Genomic DNA, 22,549 nt, shown 5'->3' on the forward strand with positions numbered 1-22,549 from the left:
TTCATCTTCTTCCACATTCGAAGACAGTTGTCGCGAACGGTTGTCGCTTTAGTTTGTGTGTTTGCTTGTCAGCGACGACAGCAAACTTCGGCGAACGGTGGGAAGCCACACTTGGAATAAATTACTCATTCGTCCACATTCGCGTCCCAAGCGATCGAGCGGTGATGAAATTCGTGAGTGATACGAGTGGTATTGTGCATATGATTTTTTGATGTTTTCAAAAAAATTTTTTTTTGCTAATGCTAGTTTACATGCAAAAATTCTCTTCTGGCTATGATAATAGCCGTTTTAATCGCTCATCCGCATTCTTTACCATTCGCCATTCATTCATTCGCTCCAAACTGCGACGAACGGCAACGAATATCCATGTCAAGCAGCTTGCGCATCGTTCCCCACTGGTGATGGGGTTGCGTGTTTGATCACGACAATCCGTTTGCTGCATCTTTCTCGATTCACTTTAGCAAAGAGGAGTGGATATGAAGGGAGTGAGGCGAATATACCGATCCTTGATTGAAAAGAAGTTTGAGAAGGTCGAGTGTCCTGGAGATTTAAAGGGGACCATGTGGGGTTTCAGAGGGATTTCATGGGAGTTTCAGAAGGGGGGGGGGGTCATAGGCGTTGCACCGGGGGGCTTCAGGAGTATTTTCGGGGAGTTTCGAAGGGTCTCAGTTGCGTTACATGGGATCCGATGGAATTTTAGGGGGATTTCGAGGGCCTTTCAGAAAGCTTCAGAGGATTTTTGGCGAGTTTCAGAGATGTTCCTCAGGCGTTTTCGGTAGTTTCTGAGGATCTCAGGTGCGTTACATGAGGTTCGAGGGAGTTTCAGAGGGATTTCGAATTCATTTCAGATAGCTTCAGATATGTTTTAGAGAGTTTGCTCAAGTGTTACTCAAGCGTTACGAAGGCATTTCCGGTGGTTTCTGAGGGTCTCAGGTGTGTTACATTGGGTCCGAGGAGGATTTTTGGTGAGTTACAGAGGTGATATTCAGGCGTTACGTAGGCGTTTTCGGGGTTTTCTGAGGATCTCAGGTGCGTTACATGGGGTCCGAGGGAGTTTTGGGGGATTTCTAAGGCATTTCAGAAAGCTTCAGACATATTGAGATGAATTTTGGCGAGTTTCAGAGGCGTAACTCAGGCGTTACGAAGGCGTTTGGGGGTTTCTGAGGGTCTCAGGCAGGGATGCCAGATGATTTTTCCAAAAATCTGTATCAGGATTTTAGAAAATCTGTATTTGTATTTTGAAACTGTGACTGAAAGCCAAAAACACCAAGTTTCCGTAAATCCAGTCAGATCCCGTAAGAAATCTGTATGTTGCACATGTAAATTTTTGTGTCCCGAATTTTGTACGAACATTTCTATTTGCAGTAAGATTTCACTAAATGGTGTAAATAGCAGAACGTTATGATTTTGTATAGTAAAATATATATATTATATTCTCATTAGTTCTGAACTTTTACGTCGCCCAATTTTTGTGAAAATTTCTCCAGGGATTCTTTCAAGAATTTTGCCTGGGACTTTCCTGGGAGTTTCTCAAAAAATATCCTGAAACTGGTTCACGGGTTTCCGCAGAAATTCCTTCAGAAAATCCTCATGGAATTCTTTAAAGGATTAAAGAGAAAATTCCTTCAGGGATTGCTACATAAGTTATGCTTGTATTTTTTAATATATATTTTTTTAATATTTTTGGAGAAATTCCTCCAAATTTTTTTCAGGAGTTTTTCTATAGCATTTCTCCGAAAATTTATCAATGATATTCTCGAGGGGTTTCTCCATGAATTTCTTCTCACGTATCTTGAAAAGATGCAATTTTTATTTTATTAGATATTTTTCTGTAACAAACATTCAGAGATTCTATCAGAAATTCAGAAACTTCCAGTTTGTATGAAGAACTAGCATAATTCAAAATACACAAAAATAGAAAGACTATAAAAAAAAACTTCAAGAATCATTCCAGATATAATTGCCTAAATTTCTACCTTAAGAATTACTTCATTTTTTCAGGGATTTATTTTTTGGAAATTCCTCTAGAAATTCTCAATAGATTTTTCTGGAAAGTTCCTACAGGAGTTTATCCAATAGTTCCTTGAGGTATTCCTCCAGGCATTACTTTGGATTTGTTCAGACTTTTCTTCAGGATGTTTTTTTTTCTTTTTGCCTTTCTCGTACACCAAGGTGTACCGAAAGGCTATATGTTCACTCCAAAAACGAAAATTTGATAGAGCCTCCGGAGGGGTCAAGTCTTATATACCAATCGACTCAGCTCGACGAATTGAGGTGATGTCTGTGTGTGTGTATGTGTGTGTGTATGTGTGTGCGTGTGTGTGTGTGTCTGTATGTGTGTGTACAAAAAAACTCACATCACTTTTTGGCAGTAAACCTCATCCGATTTCAATGACCGACGGTTCATTCGACGCGGAATCTGGTCCCATTGTTTCCTATTGAAAATGGTTCGGATCGGTTCAGCCGTTCCGGAGATATGGCCATTTAGGTGTTCCGGAACGGTACCCCAGGAAGGGACCAGATATGAAAATGCATCAAACCTATGCATGCGACACATCAAACCACGGCATTTTCGATAACCTGATGAGCGGTAAGCAGGAAAATAGTCTAAGACCATATCTGAATCGGTAGTGTTCCGGAACCGGTTCCGCGTGTCCCGCCGGAAGTGGCAAATATCAAAGTGAACCAAACCCATGCATGAGACAAATCAAATCACGGCATTTTCGATACCCTGATGAGCGGTAAGCAGGAAAATAGTCTCAGACCATATCTGAACCGGTAGTGTTCCCGAACCGGTTCTGGGCGTCCCGCTGTAAGTGGCCAAATATACATTTGTACCAAACCCATGCAAGCGACACATCAAACCACGGCATTTTCGATAACCTGATGAGCGGTAAGCAGAAAAATAGTCTCAGATCATATCTGAACCGGTAGTGTTCCGGAACCGGTTCTAGGCGTCCCGCTGGAAGTGGCCAAATATACAATTGAACCAAACCCATGCATGCGGCACATCAAACCACGACATTTTCGATGACCTGATGGATAATGAGCAGGAAAATCATCTCAGACCATACCTGAACCGGTAGTGTTCCGGAACCGGTTCTAGGCGTCCCGCTGGAAGTGGCCAAATATACAATTGAACCAAACCCATACATGCGACACATCAAACCACGGCATTTTCGATGACCTGATGGACAATGAGCAGGAAAACCATCTCAAATCATATCTGAACCAGTAGTGTTCCGGAACCCGTTCCGGGGTTCCCGCCGAAGTGGTTAAATCTGAAAGAGAAACAAACCCGTACATGCGTCACATCAAATAGCGGCTTTTTAGATTACCTAATGAACGGTCAGCAAGTGTTTCGGAATCGGTTTTGAGTGGCCGGAAGAGGCCAAATGTAATGTGAACCAAATCCAGGCATGTGACACATCAAATCGTGGCTTGTGCGATAACCTGATGAACAGTTAGCTAGAAAATAGCCTTACGTCACTGGTAGTGGTCCGGAATTGGTTCAGAGAGTCCCGTCGAAATTGTCAAACCCTGCATGTGACACCTTCAATTTGCAGCGTTTTTGGTTAACCGATGAGCAGTTAACAAGACAATAATGTTAGACCATATTTGGTTCAGCCGGTAGTTACCCGGAATCAGATCCGAGTAGTAAAATGTAAAATTTAACCAAACCCATGGATGCGGTACATCAAATCACGACCAGTCTTGTAAACATTCGATACTTTTTACTACCTTCATTTCGTTGCCGCAGTCGGGTGTCAGTCGGCTTTGTTACATTCGTGCGCTATCGTTACCTCTTACCTACACACAACACGAGCAGTAGAACGAAAACTGATCACGACTTATCGACAACCTGATGGAAAAATAGGGTCAGACCACATTAAATTCCCGGTAGTGTTGCGAGTTCAGCTGTGGCTTCGAAAGTGGTTAGAAGTAAAAGTGAAGCAAACCCATTCATGCGATATATCAAATCGCGGTGATTAGGTTAAGGTGAATGAATAGCAATAAAATATTCTCAGACCATAATTGGGACAACCGGTAGTGTCATGGTCCATGACTCATGGAGTCAGATCCGGCTATCCCACCGGAAATTACCAAGTATAAAAATGAACCAAACCCATACATACGACACATCAGATCGCAGATTTTTTGATAATCTAATGAACGATTAGCAAGAAAATAGCCTTAGATCACATTAGAGGCTAGCTGTTGTGTAGCAGAACCAACGTTCATGTGAAAAATTAAATCGTGGCTTTGTTTAATGGCCATTAGGTATGAACAACAGTGCCGAATAGGTCCAAGTTCTCATATATGAGAACAAAATATAGACAAAACTAAAGCGATCTCATCAAATCGTACCATTTCAGATTCCTCAGGTGTAAAGTTATAGCAGGATTGGTCAACGTTGAATGGAAAAATAAGAATTTGATCGCGTAAACAGAAGATGGTGGCTGTTTTAAGGAATTTTGAGCTCTAAAACTATGTAAAATAAGTGTATTTGGTATGGGAAATTCGTTTGGAGTCCACCAGAGTATCCAAAATAGTGGTCCAAAGTCCAAGATAATGGCCCAGTATTCAAGTTAGTGCCTATTTTATAGGATTTTTAATTCTTGCATTATGGGCATATTTTGTATGAAAATATGTCTAGAATTCAAAATTTGTAATCAGAAAACCCAAGCTGTGCGCTGTTTCACAAGGTCTGCAATATGACTATAGTTTGAATGGGGAAGAATGCCGGTCTTCGTCCAAAACTGGTAATCAGAAAATCATAAACGACATGCCAAAATTCAATACGGCGACTATTTTATGTAATTTTAGGTGCAGAGTCCAAAAATGAATACCAGAACATCCAAGATGGTGTCTCAATGTTCAAGATGGCGGTTAGTTTAGTTGGGGTAGATATCCGGAGTCATAAAATAATGACCGGAAAATCTAAAATGACGTTTCAAAATTTTGCGGCTTCATGACACTTGTTTGGTTTGAGCTTTGGATAGTTGTCTGATATTTTCTGAATATTGAATGTTATGCTAATATAAAATGTATCCATATTGAGTAGATTTAGCAAGCAGTTTGCATTTTGTATTTATGTCAATGTCATCAACATGTCGCTCGAGTTTTGTTGAAAGGATATTTTAAAGCACGAGAAAGGCACCATCACCGCTAGGTGGATTAATTAGGGTTTTTTTCCAAAAGATTCTCTCAACAATTGCTGCAAAACTTCAACTAATAAGCATTTTTAAGAGATTTTTTCAAGAAATGTTTCAAGAATATTTGTAGATGGTTCTCCATTTTTTTATTTCTATATTGGTTCTCTAAAGAATTCTCTCTTCATAAACTGCACCAGATTTTTTTTTATCGATGAATCTTTCTGAGGTACCTTAAGCAGTTCTACCAAGGATCCCTTCAGAAAATCCTCCAGGGAATCTTTATAAATTCAATGAAGGATTTCTTAAAAAATCTACAAGTACTTTTGTCTGCAATGTCTGCATTTTTTAAGAGATTTCTCTAGAAATTCCTCCACGGATTCTCCAGGAATCACTGCAGAAATTTCTCAAGAATTATTTCATTGATAGAGTTACTCCAGAAGTTTATCAATTTTTTTTTTATTTTTCTAAAAAAAACATGAAGGAGTTTCTGCAGGAATCATTGAACGAATGTCTCAAAAAAATGTTGGAGAACCCTGAGAAGAGGATTTGTGAATAATTAACTTGAAGAATGTCAGAATTTTTATTTTTTCAGGAAAATTCCATGAAGTAACTTCTCAATTTTGAAATTTTGAAGAAATCTCTGGAGATAAATATATCTTCACATTCGAATTTCTGAAGAAATCTAAGCAGGAAATTCTGAAAGAAAGAGTTAGAGGAAGTAAAGTTAGTTGTAAGTAAAAAGAAAGTCGTGATAAGGCGAAACTGGACGCATTTCCTCATTTTTTTTGGTTTTTGATTTTTTATTAAATAACGAAGTAATATTTTCCAAATTGGTTTTCATACGCAGTTAGAGGAAGGATCAAGCTATCTCCTGGATTTTTTTCAGGTGTAAAACTTTTACCAATTTTTCAAAAACCATATTTTTTTAAATTTCATTCAAAATTGGTTTCCCTAAAACTGAGAAATATTTTCCATCTGAAGAAAAAAATCAGGAGATACCTTGGCCCTTCCTCTAACTGTGTACGAAAACCGATTTCGAAAATATTGCTTCGTTATTTAATAAAAAAAAATCAAAAACCAAAAAGTATGGGAATGCTTCCAGTTTCGCTAAGAACTGTTCTTTTTAATTTCACTAAGAATTTGCATCCTTTGACAATTTTTTTTTATTATTTAATTATTTCGACCTCAACTGTAAGGTCGTCTTCGGTATCTCGTACTTGACTCGACTCTAGTCAAGTCCAGTCGAGTCAAGTACGAGACACTGAAGACGACCTTACAGTTGAGGTCGAAATACGTATCTGTCAAGGGATGCAAATTCTTAGTGGAATTGAAAGGAACAGTACTTAACCCGAATTTCTTTTTTACCATCCTAGAAGAAGTTTCTTAAGAACTTCCTGGGGAAAAACCTGGAGAAACATTTCGGGAAATTCTTGGTGGAACGCATTACAAAACATTTGCAAAGATCCCAGAAATATTTTTTTCAGCTATTTCTTAAGGAATTTCTGTAGAAATTCTTTGGAAATATTTCTGAATGAATTTCTCAAAAAATCCGTGGAGATATTAATGGAGTTATCCGTCGACAAGAAATTTTCGATATTTTTTGAACAAATATAAAAAAAAATTGTGTGTAAAGTTTATCTTGCTAGATGTTAAGAAGCAACCCATAGAAATCTATCCAAAAGAATTCCTGGAGAAATTAGTCAAGGAATATCTTAAGAATGCCCTCTAGAAATTTTTCCAAAGAATCTCTGCAAGAATTTCTTAGAAAAAAAACTCTTCCCATTACTGTTGTTCCATGCGCCTCTAATATAGTTTTATAGTTAGTAACTCAGTTGTTTGAAAGGGTGTGTACTGGCTGTTTCTTCTCAGGTTTGATTCAATATTATTATTTGAAAAAAACTGTCATTACTTTCAATTTTCAACGAAAACAGTTTTCGTAAGTTTTCTCTTTATTTTCATTCTACATACAAGAATGAAAAGCAAAAAGAAAACCATGTCTTTTGCTTAGAAAAGTTTCCAACTTTTATTTCATTTTTCATGTTCAGTACTTCAAGCTTAAATTTTCCTTACAACTTAATATTGCACTGGAAATTCGCGACTCTTGCAAATTATCAAGCAAACAACAATACACATAAAACAATCAGCAAAGATATAGTTTATTCTTTTTTTTCATATAACAACATAATCTTTAAAAAATTACTGAAAAACTTAAATTAGGGCGAAGGCTGGAAAGTTATATTTTACCAGATTAAGATTTCAACGTGATAAAAACGTAAAGAAGCCCGCCTTTAACGTATGCTCATTACATATCTAGGATTTTTTATGTTTCGTAATACATTTTTTTTAATAAATTCAATTCGAAAGAATTTTTTTTTGGAATGATTGAAAATTGAGGTCAAATGTGAACAATATCAATAATTAAATGGGTTTGTACTCCCAATAATTTTTATTACTTTATTTTCCACCTTGCGTGAATGTATGAGGAAAATAATATGTGGAGGAAAAATCTGTATCATGATCATGAAATCAGTATTTTTTCTGTACTCTGTATCCTGTCTGTATCAACCTCTAAAAATCTGTATAATACAGAAAAATCTGTATATCTGGCATCTCTGGTCTCAGGTGCGTTACATGGGGTCCGAAGGCGTTTAAGGAGGATTTCGAAGGCATTTCAGAAATCTTCAGATGATTTTTGACGAGTTTCAGAGGTATTATTTAGGCGTTCCGTTGGCGTTTTCCGGGGTTTCTGAGGATATCAGGTGCGTTACCTGGGATCCGAGGGGATTTTAGGGGGAATTCGAAGGCTTTTATTAGCACAAAAGTTATGCATGTAGATTCTATGACTTATGCTCAAAAAAGTTCTTTTGAAACCTTGAACGGTCCTAAACCAACCTCATACCCCCTCATTCGCCCCCCCCCCCTGGAGCACGCCCTAAACTCCCCTTGGGAGCAGGCCGTTAGGCCGAAAGCCGTTAGGCCGAATGCCGTTAGGCCGAAGGCCATTAGGCCGAATGCCGTTAGGCCGAAAGGGTCGTTAGGCCGAACAGTCGTTAGGCCGAAAAGTCGTTAGGCCGAAAGAGTCGTTAGGCCGAATGGGTCGTTAGGCCGAATGGGTCGTTAGGCCGAAAGGGTCGTTGGGCCGAATAGGTTGTCACGTTTTATATTGCACAAAACGAAATAAACATGAGAAAAGTCGACATCATTGGGGAACTCTGGGAGAAATCAATTTAGGAGGCGAAGTAGAAAAGGTTTATAAGACAGCATCTCGAAAAAGCTTATTTTTAGTTAGAAACAAAGAGTTATGGTGAACGGGCACAGCCAAAGCTATCGACAGGATAAAGATATTCAATACAGTATTATGGCGCCAGCATCAAATTGAATAGCGACGTTTTGACTAGCGACACTTTTCGACTAGCGATACTTTTCGACTAGCGACACTTTTTTTCAGTACCGGGTGTAGAGCGCTGTGTGCGTTCAATGATGCACTATCATGATATACGTCACTTCCGATGTATGTTGTAAACAATCCAAAATTAGCAAAAATATTTTTCTCAAAAAAAGTTTTTTGATTTCCAACCGAATCCATAATAACATTGTCAACATACATAAATATACTACTTGCAAATGAATGTAATACAAATCAAAAAGGCTATTATACCTAACCTAAAAGCATCAACATCGTCATGCTTTTCATTCTACCATGAGCAGGATACAAAAAAGAAAACAGCGCAAAGTGAAAAACTGTCAGCATAAGCGGTTAAGATCAAATATAGCATTTCAGCTATGAAATTTATCATCGGGGATTTGTCCTTCTTTTAAACATAGGCTGTTCTTTGTAGTTTTAATGTTCTACTCACTATAAGCATTGCAGCAATTAAATTTTTCATCGGAGATTTTTCCTTCTTTTGAAAATAGGCTCTTCTTTCTAGTTTAACTATTCTACTCATTATAAATATTTCAGCCATAAAGTATTTCATCAGAGTATTTCCTTCTTCTGTACATAGGCTTTCTTCTATTCTAACAGTTATACACACTATAAGCATTACAGCTTTTAAATCTTTCATCGGAGATTTTTTCTTCTTCTAAACATAGGCTCTCTAATTTTAGTGTTCTACTGAGTATGAGCATTACAGCAATTAATTTTTTCATCAGAGATTTTTCCTTCTTTTGAAAATAGGCTGTTCTTTCTAGTTTAACTATTCTACTCATTATAAGTATTACAGCCATCAATTTTTGCATAAGAGTTTTTCCTTCTTCAGTACATAGGCTTTTCTTCTAGCCTAACTGTTGATTGATTGATTGATTTATCTTTATTTGAGAGACTTTCAGCCCTTGGCTTAGCCTAACTGTTATACTCACTATGAACATAACAGCTTTTAAATTTTTCATCGGAAATGTTTCCTTCTTTTGAAAATAGGCTGTTATTTTTTTTCTTTCATGATAAAGATTCATTTTCATCACAGTTCCTTCTTCTTCTGAACATAGGCTGTTTAAATCATACGTATTATAGCTATCAACTTTTTCATCTGAAATTTTACATCTTCTAAACTCTTTCTAGTTTAACTGTTCTGTTTCACGGCGGTAGTCTACTGCTGCTCTTTCTAGATTAAATATTTTACTCATTATGAAGGTTAAGGCCCTCAACAGAGTTTAAAAAAAACTTTTTCATCGAAGATTTTTCCTTCTTTTAAACATAGGCTGTTCTTTCTAAGTTTTAAAGAACTCGATTAAATTGCACTTAATCTTGTTAACCATGCTCGGACTGGAAATATGAATTTGTTCCCAGTGTAACTATAATTTAGACTTTAAAACCGCGAAAAACTATTAGTTGTTCATTTAATTAATCATTCAAAGCCAACCAAAATTTCAAGGTTGAAGACCGTTTCCCTCAAACATTAAACAGTTTTTTACAATCGAGTTGCCTAAGCAAACCATTCAACCTTACAGCCCATTTGGCCTAGTAACCAGTTCGTCCTAGCGACCCGACCCATCCGGCCTAATGGCATATTCGGCCTAACGACCCTTTCGGCCTAACGACCCTTTCGGCCTGACGACCCTTTCGGCCTAACGACCCTTTCGGCCTAACGACCCTTTCGGCCTAACGACCATTTCGGCCTAACGACCCTTTCGGCCTAACGGCATTCGGCCTAACGGCATTCGGCCTAACGGCTTTCGGCCTAACGGAGTAGAACCAAGTTCTTTTGAAACCTTGAACGGTCCTAAACCAACCTCATACCCCCCTCATTCGCCCCCCCCCCTTGGAGCACGCCCTAAACTCCCCTTAACTCCATTTGTAACTTAATTCCATTAAACCAACCTTATCCATAATATAACACATTATAACAACTCTGAACACAATCAGATTCAGGGACCTAGATAGATTTTACCTAAATAGATTCGACCTAAATGATGGTTTGAGTGTATATTAAAACTGGACCAAGCTTCATCATGCGCCACACCAAACTGCAGTGATTTTTGTAACCTTTAGCATGGTTGCCGAATTTTGTGCGGAAATCAACACTAGAGTTGATAAACTTACGATGTAGGATCAAAATTTATTATGGCAGCCTAATATCCAAGATGGCGGTCTAAAATTCATGATGGCGGCTCAATATTCAAGATGGCGTCTGCTTAATGGAGTTTTAGGCACTAAAACCATGCAATATGGTTATATTTTGTATGGGAAAGATACATGGAATTCAAAAATGACGATCCAAATAATTAAGATGGTGGCCTGAAATCCAATATGGCGGCTTAAAATACAAAATTAAACAGATGTCATTGGGAGTGATGATTTAAGGGCCTAACAGTTTAATGGTGTTTAGTGGTGTTTTAGGCTCGAAAACCCAAAATTGTCCGGAGTCAAAAAATGGCAACCAGAACATCCAAGATGACGATCTAAAATCCAAGATGGCGGCTGTTTAGTGGTGTTTGAGCCTCTTAAACCATGCAATATGCATATATTTGGTTTGCGGAAAAAGTCTGGACTCCAAAAATGGCAACCAGAATATACAAGACGGCGGTCTATAATCCAAGATTACGGCTCCAAATTCAAGATGGCGGCTTTTTAATAGAGTTTTAGGCTCTAAAACCGATGAATATGGGGTATATTTGGTATGGGGAAGACGAACGGAGTCCAAAAATGGTGACCAGAATATCCAAGAAGGCGATTCAAAATCCAAGATGGTGGCTCCACACCACATTCAAGATGGCTATTTAATGGTGTTTTAGGCTCTAAAACCATGCAATATGGGTGTATTTGGTGTGAGGAAGCAAACCCGTGCACAAGGGGAGGGGAATTATTCGGGGGATGCCCGGAGTCGAAAAATGGCAACCAGAATATCCTGGATGGCGGCCTCAAATCCAAGATGGCGTCTGCGAATTCTAGATGGCTGCTGGATGGAATGAAGTTTTAGGTCCTAAAACCATGCAATATGGGTATATTTCATATGAGGAACATGACCGGAGTTTCAAAATGTCGACCAGATTATCCAAGTTGGCGGACTTAAATACAAAATTTTGTTCAAGAGTTTAAGGCTCAAACTTCAAAAACCAAATAAACGATATGATTTCTGATGCCGTGAAATGTATTTTGTTAAACGTATGAGAGTGCGATATTCATCAACATGTCACTTGAGTTTTGTTGAAATTGGTCTTCGAAGGCATTATCACCGCTAGGTGTATTAGTAAGGGTTTTATCTATAGATGTATGTACACTCCCGATCAAAAGTTTGGGGTCACCCCCTCAAAAATATGTCATTTTTTTAGGCCCATATCTTCGCTAATTTGCGTCCGATTTCAAAACCCTAGGTCTCATTCAAAAGATAACAAGTCAAAGAAACTTTGAACATGATTTAAAAAAAACTTTTTCAAAAAATATTGTATGTAAACTTAACCGAAAGTTGCCAAATTTTCTAAAAAATGAATATAAACTTACGGCAGTGTCGCTGGAAATTGGGTCGACCAAATTTCAAGATAAGAGCGGTAATATAACCCATTTTCTATTAGCTTTCAACTGCTTTTTACAGAGCTTAGCTAAAAAATCTAGAAAAAAAAAGTTATTAAGTAAATTAATACTTGATGCCATCGACCAAAAGTTTGGGGTCACTTTCGTAAAACATGGAAAAGTGATTTGTTGATATCTTTGTCATGTTTCATTCAATTTTAATTCTTCTTGGCTTACTTGAAACAAAATGAATGATACTTACTATATAGACATTGAATCACGCATAATTGTTGAAATTTACATACTAAAACTTAACGTAAAGTTGCCTCATTTTTTTGAAGTGCGGTGAAATGTGTTAACTTTACATAACATTTTATATACAAAAATCGTTAAATACGTTAAGTTAAAGACATCAAACGTAAATTTAGTTAATTATCTTTGAAATGAGTCAAAAAGAATTAAAATTGAACTATAGATGACGAAGATATCACCAAATCACTTTTCCATGTTTTACGAAAGTGACCCCAAACTTTTGGCCGATACAACATATTGAAGGGTGACCCCAAACTTTTGGTCGATGACATGAAGAGTTAATTTACTTAATAACTTTTTTCTGGATTTTTTAGCTAAGTTCTGTAAAGAGCAGATGAAAGCTAATAGAAAATGGGTTATATTACCGCTCTCATCTTAAAATTTGGTCGACTCAATTTCCAGCGACACTGCCGTAAGTTTATATTCATTTTTTAGAAAATTTGGCAACTTTGGGTTGAGTTTACATACAAAATTTTTTGAAAAAGTTTCTTTTAAATCATGTTCAAAGTTTATTTGACTTATTATCTTTTGAATGAAACCTAGGGGTTCGAAATCGGATGCAAATTGGCGGAGATATGGGCCTAAAAAATGACATGTTTTTGAGGGGGTGACCCCAAACTTTTGATCGGGAGTGTATGCAGCAAATAAACAGCGACGTAAAGACGTAGTGATAGTAAAAACAATATCAAAGAGATATTCAGTAACTGGCCAAATTAAAGAACAACAAATCGTTTCATATTTGTTTCAGCAGGTTATAATAACTAGCAGCAATAAACTCAACATAAACAAATAAGATTTTAAAAACATGAAATCGGGCAAAAATAAAAGCTACAATTCACAAAATAAAGAAAAACTAGCACCCAAGAAAATAACAAGTTAGCCAGAGCCCGTGGTGCCATTGGTCACACGTTTGCTTCTTAAGCAGATGGTCATGGGTTCGATCCCAGCCCCGGTACTTTCGTCAGTTGCTCTTTCCCTCTGAGAGCAGCTGACGCTGACCCTCTTCTGAGCCCATGGCTCAAACGAACCCGGATACTTGGACATCGGCGAACCGGCAACTAATAATGGACCCCCAATCGGACTGAAAAAAGGAACAGTCAACAGCCACACATCAACATTCTCTTGCTCATCATTCTACCATGATAGGGTAGGAAGCGAAAGCAGCGCAACGGCAACCAGTTCGATATAGTCTTGGATATAGTAAATTTAGAATAGAATGCATTTAGGCGCTGTTCAAAGTGTAAGTACAGCTTCCAATTCAAATCGCCCACGCAGTGCGCTAGTGGACAAAAGAGCTGTAAATTAGGTTAAGTGATTATAGAAAAAAGAGCTTATATATTTAAAATAAAGAAAATAACACGTAAAATTAAATAACATTGCCTTTGGACAACAAACATACTACAGAGAGTATTATCAAACAGTTCATCACAAAACAATAAATGCGCATTTCATCATGTCTTAATCCAACTATTTCAATTTAATTAACGTCAATTTCAATCTAATTAAGCATCTTAAAACAATCCAAAAACAGCAAATCAACAAAATGTGATTCGTGTCCAACGTCAGCAAATGAAGCTCTGATTTCGAAACCACACAAATGCGTAACGACAAATGCCCAGAATAAAATCCTCTGCCTACCGAAATGTGGTGTTCTGTGTTTTAATCCTCCTGGCTATAACCGCATAAACCTACCCTGGTACAAAAAGCATGATAGTAACTAAAGCCATAACCATATACCAAGCAGAGATAGCAGGGTATCAAATCAACTCCGGATATCCGTTATCTCTGGTCGAAGCAAAGCCCCTTGAATGCACAATCTGAATACGATCCCAAAGCATCTCTATTGTCTCAGGCAGCAATGCCATCATTCATAGAGCGCTATAAGTTTTCCGGAAAATGTGGGGCGCACAAGCTGGATGTATCCTTCGCAGGCATTCCATTTGATACTCTTGTGCTATGGTATGCTTATTCAGTCGAATCCAATCTTTTCTGCAATCATAATAAAACAGGGTTTTCAACAGCTCCTCTACCGTTTAAGGCGAGGTATGATAGGAGGTTGCATTTTTTATTCCAGTACTATTTTCTTAATGCTTGAATCATTTCAGCACAGATAGAAAAAAATAAACGAAATTTCATTCGGAAATCCTTCTGGGATGTCATCTCTCTACTAGATAATTATAAAACCTACTCTAGAAGATTTTCCTGCCCTGAATACTTCTTATAGCCTTAACGAGCTTTGACAATCAGATAAGAGCTATAAATATACGCTCCAACGAACATAAATATCTCGCACTGCGAAAAGATGCACTACTTGCGTTAAGCGGCAACTCGATAGAAGAAACTGAAATCGTTTGTAAAAGGTAAATCGAAAGGTGTGGCCTTGTCGGAACGATGTCGCCCCGCAGGAGCAATTTTCCATGATTAATGATGGAAAATGAAATTGTGTTTTTGCAAGGCCGTGAAATGTGGGTCCTATGGGGTGTATATTTTAATACTTTAATTCTATTTTCTGAAGGAATAACATTCAGTCCAAATAGGCGAAGAACATATTGAGGGTAACTGGTTCGAATCCCGGTTGACTCACAGAACACTGAGAAGCAAACTTTGATTCAGTTGTGATGTTACAACATGATGTGTTCCACTCCTTTTTTTTCTGGAAATCTTTTATAAATTGCTTCCAGATATTTTTTTCAGGAAAGTGCACGCAAATTTGTTGTGATATTTCTAATACATTTTCTAAGTGATGATTCCATGTTGTCCCATTGTCATTCCTCCGTCGATTCTTAGATTTTTGTTTTAATCCTGTTCGGGTTTGTCACTGCGATCAGTTTTTAGATCTATTGTGACATTACCCGTATCCTTAGTGTAGTGCATGTCGCTTTACTCCATTGTCATTAAAGGGCAATTAGATATCGATTTTGATACAGTTTTTGTATACTGATAATTGACCATTCATCGGAAACCTAGCATCGCTCTTGTTTTACTTCCAATTCTGCCAAGTAGGTTAAGGACTCGGGTTTTAACATTAGCTGCAATAGCATTCCAATAAAGGAACATTTGTTCAGTAATAAAGATTCTAGTATGTTCTTTGCATACCAGCACTTTATCAGTCTTTGAAGAGTTAGTACATATGTTGAATATGGATCCCTAACCCAATTTGATTTCCTTTGCATCAATTTTAGTCTCGGATGGGGAGGTTTTTAACTATTTGCAAAGTAAAGTTGATTAACTTTGTTTTATTGAGAGACTGTAAGTCACCAAGACACCGGTAGCGGTAGGAAGGATAAAATAAAATGATTCCTTGAATTACCAGAACCCTTCCCGAGCAGAGGAGAATATCAAATTAATAACTACGAAATCACATAACCTGTTTTTATATCTTTTTTTGTTATTATTTTATTATCAAGGTATAGCTTTTCCATAACAAATTTTGTTGGAGAATCTCATTTTGTTATGATCGAGCTATTGTTATACATTCATCCAATTACATTTCAATAACATGTTTTGTTGAAGTACACGTTTTGTTATTGTTGTACTATTGATCAACTTATCAACAATGGTACAACAGTAACAAGTTTTGAAATCGAAGTAACAATTCGATAATAATGACCTGTCCTTTTGTTTTGTTCCATTTTTGTATTCAGTAAGGACGGTAATTTCTGAACGAATCCTCTGAAAATCCCATAAATAATATTCGGAAAAATACTTGGAAGTTCTGAAAAAAGCCTTCGATGCCCTGGAGAAGTCTTCCAAAGAACTCCTAGCGTAATCTTCTTAAAAATTCCAAAAGTAATTCTTCTGAGCAATTATAAGAATTCTTGGCAATTTTTTTTTTTTTGAAAAACTCCTGGAGATTTCTTCGAAAAAAAAAACTCCTAATAAAATTCTCAAAGAAGTTTTCTGAGAAATCTTAAGATGAAATTCGGGACAAATAATCACGGGATATTCTGAAGAAATCGTTGAAGGGATTCTGTTCATAATTCTGGAGGAATTTTTAGAGGACTCTTTGAAAATCTGTGCAGAATTTTGTGAAAGAACTCTCGGAGAAATTTCTGGAAGATTTTTTTTGCATTCTCTTAGAATGAAGTATTGTTACTCATGTTAATTGTGGGTTTTTGATAGTGAATAGTAAATAGTGAAAGTGAATAATTTTATATAATAAGCATCATAATTTTCTCAGTTACGATTTTTATATTATAACAAATTTTGCTTTCCAATTATTATCAAAAACATATTAATATCAATATTTGTTTTTGAATTTTTTTTCAAATTCACTGTTATTAAGTTGTTATTGAAACTAACAAAACAAGTTATTAAAATGGTTTTCCAAGAACATTTTTTTGTTGTGATTTTTGTTATTTTGCCGCTTATGACAGACAAGTTTATAACATAATATGTTATGTTAATAACTTAAAAACAATCGATTCTATTATTCAGTTATTTTACCCAAATAACACAGTTCCTTATGCTGTTGTTATTTCCTTCTGCTCGGGTTACAAAATTGAAAAAAAAAAGAACGAAACTAGGTTTCGGTTTGTTGAATCTTACTCTGCGACGCAACCCAAAAAGGTGAGTTACCCACGTTATGGGTTCCATTTAAGATCGAGCATCTTTTAAACCCCCTCAACCATTCATCCCTCAGCATGGGTCGCCTAACACCTTGGATCCGTACACGCTAAAACCGCTGAGCACTAAAGTGCATAATTTCCAGACTACACCACAAATGTGTAACACTTGCAAATTCACAAAATCAGCTCCTGCGTCCGCAAAAGAAAGAATTCCCCCTAAACTTCTTTCAAGAATTCTTTAAAGAGTTTAAATAAATTCCACCAAGGGTTCTACCAACATTTTCAAAAGGTCATCGAATATTTATCCAAGGACTCCTCTAGAACAGGGGTTTTCATATCGTGCACCGCGGTGCACTTTCTGAATCACAAAGCCTTAAAAATTGAACTTCTAATTTTATTTTATTTTTTTTCTTAAAAAAAATCATATCCAATCTGATGAAACACCAATCGAAAAAGAGAGAATAAGGCAGGGAAAAGATAGGAAGGATTATTCAATCGTTTTCCCGACCTTGTACTCACTTTTATAACCCTTCAAGTAGAATGTCCCCTTCGAAGGAGTGCAATCAATTCTGTAACTCTTAATTTCGCCCTCTTAGACCGTTCGCAATGCTGTTTTGTTTTGTATGGCGAGTTTAAATTTTTTTAAAACTCGCCATACAAAATAAAACAGCATTGCGAACGGCCTTATGCTTATTGTATTTTAATATCACTTGCAGTTTCTCTCAGTCTCAATTATCCACTGATAGTAACTAAGATTCCTTTAAAAGTGTATATGTACGAGGATTCCTTCAAGAATACCTTCAAAAATAACTTCAAGGATTCTTCTCTACGAAGGACATACTTTTAAAATTTATTCACATATTCGTCCGAGGGTTTTAAAAAAATCCTCTCTAATTTATTTCTAAAATACCTTCAAAGAATTTATCAAGGATTCTCACACGAATAGTTCAAGGAAATCTTTCAAACATTCTTCTAGAAAATTCTCCAAGGATTCCTGCGACAATTTCCATGAGTATTTCTTAGGAATTTTATGAGAATTTCCTAAAAAAGTTATTGAAAAAACCATAACAGATTTCCACTAAAATAATCAAGTAATTCGATTTAAAATTCCACTAGTAATTTGTCCAGCAACTTCTCTAAAAACGTTTACGTTTATGATGATTCCTGTAAAAATTTTCCTTGAACATAATTCTCCCTTCAAGAATTTAAGAGAGAAATTTTATGGAAATTTTTCTAAAATTAATCGAAAATTTTCGAAGAATTTCTCAAGGAATTCCACAGGGAATTCTTTCATTAATTTCCCCAAAAAATATCTAATTTTTCACCTAAAATTTTTTAGGCGTCTTCACTATAAATAATTCCAGATAGTTCTCCAGATTTTTTTTTCCGAAAATTACTCTGAAAGAGACATAAGAAATGTCAAGGGATTACCTGCTTGATCTTCATTACAAATAGTTCCGTGATCAATGGAAGAATAAAGATGTCGTCGACAAAGTAGTAAATAAGTTATTCTCGCTGAGACCGGCCCACTTTTATCCTTAAATATGCTTTGGATGGCGATTTCCTGAAAAACCTTGCCAAAAAAGTAACAAAGTGACAATTTCATAACATAACCATTCATGCACTGAAGATTCTTTAATAAATTAAATATAATTTAATAGATATTTTTCAAGAATCTTCAAAAATGCCAATGGGTATAGGTATATAGTACGGAAAAAAGGGAGTGAAAATTTATTTATTTTTTTTTACAAAAATGTATTCTTTCAACAAAAAAAACTAGTGATTTCCTCGAAAGTTCTTACATGATTTTTCCATGAATTACTCTTTAGAAAATTTGCCATTGTTGAATTTCTCGAGAGGTTAATAACGAAGTTTTTAATTAGTTGATCAAGAAACTTTTCCACAAATTTCTGAAGAAATTCTTGAAGAGCTATTTTTCAGCATTACCTGCTGAGTTTCCTTTAAGAATTCTTCCAGCGATTCAGTCAGAAACATCTCTAAACATTTCCTAAAAAAAGTTTTCATGGATTTCCCAAGAAATCCCTTAATGGATTCTTACAATTTTATTTTCGTGGATTATTTCGGAAAATCTTTCACGAGTTTATTCAGAAGTTCACCCAGTTCATCCATCATTAAATCAAAACAATTATCTTTATTTTCTTTAGAAAATATTCAATTATTTCCTTCAGTGGCGCGAGGAGTGGGTAGGACAGGTAGGGTATGTCCTACCCTCAAAATATGCTGGGTAGGACAGTCCATGTATTGTCCTACCCATGAATTTTCAAGGAAAACCCGCTACCGCCACTACACAGCTATCTAGGCTGATCGAGAAAAGAAGTTAACATTGATGATTAACTTCATGTGGACCCAAACAGCCGGCTAGTAATAGTGTGAGTGAATTATTCTATTTTATTGTGTTATTTTAAGAATAGGATTAAAGGTTTCTATTGACAACAGAATGTGGAATATTAAAAATCGAGACGGTGACAATGAAATGAAACAAAAATATAACTTTTTTTTCTCTGTTCGGGACATAACCACTGCGACCAATATTTGATCTATTGTGGTATACCCACTTTGTATAGTGCATGTCGTATTACTTTATCACCATTGAGAAGTTATAAAGTATTCGGTTTTGTTACAGTAATCAATTTCAACTAGTTCGCTTCCCGTAACGTGGGTAGATCACCTTAGAACGGTGCGTTACGGTGTAAGATCTACCACATTGCATCAAATTTTAATCTTGCTATTTTACTGCCTAAAGTGCTAGCATTCCAGATTAAAATTTGATGTATTTTTGTAATAGTTAAGTTTTAATTTATGTTTTGTTTTTAACTTCTAATAAACCTTTTTATTTCAGGAGGATTCAGGTAATTTTATTGTATAATAATACCATGTTTTGAAAAATAGTAACTGTAACGAGCGTATCACTTATGCCTTATTCAGTATATATTACTTAATGCATTATTCTCTTTTCAGTGAAGAATCTTACCACCATTCCTGGCGCACTAATCAATATTTTTAGCAAATCACCATATACATCACCATAATAATACATGCGAACATGTTTAAATATCTATATCGTTATCTGGAAGCGTTTGGTACGGGAGGTCCACGCTTCCATCTTTCCCCTCGACTTCAAGGTGTAGAATGTAGAATTTCAAATATTGACTATGTTGAAACCTTTCTATCCCTTGAAATCTTCTCTGCGGTACATGCTGCGCAGTCGGCCTGGCCGTTAGACAAGAAAAATTATAGACTTGAAAAGTCTTCATTTTCCAGGATGCATTTAAGTAAATGCTGCGTTAGTGTGATATTAGATTAAATTAGAGTAATCAATTTCAACTAGTTCGCAAGGAAAGATTCTGATTGATAGGTTCCGCTTTTAACACGCTTTTTCTTCAGGCAAAATCGGATATTGACCATGCATCGGAACCCTAGTCCCTACTGCCTCAAACCAGTGAATACCGAATAAAAGATTAGGATTACTAATCCATTTTTTCCTTGGTGCAAGATCCATCTCGGCCAGAACCAAACCGAGACCTATCACTTTTACCAAGGTATGAAATGTAATAAGGACTAAAGTTTTTCCTTTAATTAACCTAGGAATAGGTGGTCCGAGGCGCTATTCTGAGCGGTGGGGGGAGGGGGTTTCTGAGATGGCTAAAATTTGGTCTACGAGGTTTATGAACAGCCTCAAAGTAGTATCCATTTCAAACTCGCACGGACCATACCTCAGAAATGGAATAAAACGTGACGAGATCACAGCTTAAACGTTAGCAAGGCTATTTTTGTTGTCACGGACAGATCATAAAAAGGAAAAAAATACCTGAATTTAGTTTTGAATCCAACTATCTGGAGTTCCTTCATATCCTTGCTTAAAACTTATCGAAGGCGCTGTCCATATACTACGAAGACTCATTTTTGGCCATGGATAGGGGGTCTATCCCTCCGAAAATTTGAAATTTCGAAATTTGTATCGAGCATAAGCTTTGCCCAGACTGTCCCCTTGAATTCTACGTAGTTAAAGGACGAGCCCCACTCGGTATTCCTTTGTCTACAAAAATATGTGCAAACCTTCACGAAACAAAAAAGCTACCATATTTATCCATTACATCACCATCAGCACCATCCAACAGATCGATGTATTTTTGCCGGCCCAATTTTGACCCAACCTCACATATCCTTCCTAACAATCAGTGAAACATCATTCAACTTGCTGACCTTCCTGTTTACTACCGCACATAAACCCAAACCGGCCCCATAAAGTAACGACAAATGAGTGTCCCTTTTTTCCGCCTCCGCTCTTTCCTCGACAGACAGCCGTTTGTCGCGTCACCATCATCGCCATCATCATCGTCGTTCCTTAGGCACCAGACAGGAAGCGGAAGCCCATCGGCTTACACACGAGTCCCACACCTACTTTCCCCAGAGGACATCCATGTGTTACGAAACGCGAAAAATGAAACGTCTTTGTATTTTTTGGTTGCCCTGGTTTTGATGTAAAGACTCCAAAGTGTATCTCCCGCAGAAGACTTGTACGTAATTTAAAGACAGGACATGCTATGGAAGATGTACATTGTACAATACATATTTGGTCTGAAGCAGATTGCCTGATGGCTGTCATAGTCAAGATCTAATTTAATGACAGTTTGCGTCATGGAAAACTGTGAAACGGTCGACACAGAATGGGAACTAATAAAGTTACAGTTTGGGGTAGCCTATAATGAAGGTTTCACTACCTTGGGGTGGAAGAATTTTCCAAGCCAGCCGTTTACATCATGTTTACGAGGGGAAAGTGGCTAAAAATGAATGTCGCACCATGCGGAGGATCATGATTGACGGCATTCACTAATATGTAAGAAATATGAATAATAATTTCACAACTACTGCATCAATTATTCTGCAACATATAAAAATTACTTTTTCGAAAGATATAGTTTTATGTTGAAAATAGTCTACTAGTAAACGACGCCCTAACAATGATCCATCACTCTTCCTCATGCTTGGAGGTTTCAAATTTCACAGAAATTTTTTTGAGACACCATATGCAAATCAATAAGACTATTTAAATTATTGTTATCAAATTGTTCTTCCTAGGCTTTATGCTGAACAGCCTAATTTTCATGCTTAATGTAGAAACATTTTCAATAAGTACTCCTTTCTTTCAACTATTCTTTCAGTACTTATTATCAGTTATTTGTTAATAAATGGCGGCATAAGCAATAAGCATCATATTTCTATTAAATTCAATGACAAACTTAAGTTTAGGTCCAACAGCTACGTCAAGTATCGAATAATCCGGAAACTATGTTTAGTACCGTAAAGTTGCCCTAGATCGAATATTGCCCAACTGAATTCTGTTTTGAATTCAGTTCTCGTATATTGTGTCCTTCGAGACAGTGGTTTAATGTAGATTCATACTCACAACTTCAATGTTATTATGAGGTCTTTAACAGATTTAACTTGTTTTTATTCTTTGACTAAGGTGAAATACTATTTAATTTTGAGCTTGTAAACATTCATTCCAAAATAATTTAGTTTCTGTACTTTTTCCTCGAAACAGA

The 22,549-nt window shown here is 36.5% G+C and overlaps 1 protein-coding gene across 3 annotated transcripts in view; it reads right to left on the reverse strand.

Moving 5' to 3' along the window:
* Positions 1-22,549, reverse strand: part of LOC109422878 (slit homolog 1 protein) — a 123,824-nt gene that overhangs the window by 97,698 nt on the left and 3,577 nt on the right. The window lies entirely within an intron of this gene.

The sequence above is a fragment of the Aedes albopictus genome, chromosome 2, assembly GCF_035046485.1.
Source record: "Aedes albopictus strain Foshan chromosome 2, AalbF5, whole genome shotgun sequence".
Classification (NCBI taxonomy): domain Eukaryota; kingdom Metazoa; phylum Arthropoda; class Insecta; order Diptera; family Culicidae; genus Aedes; species Aedes albopictus.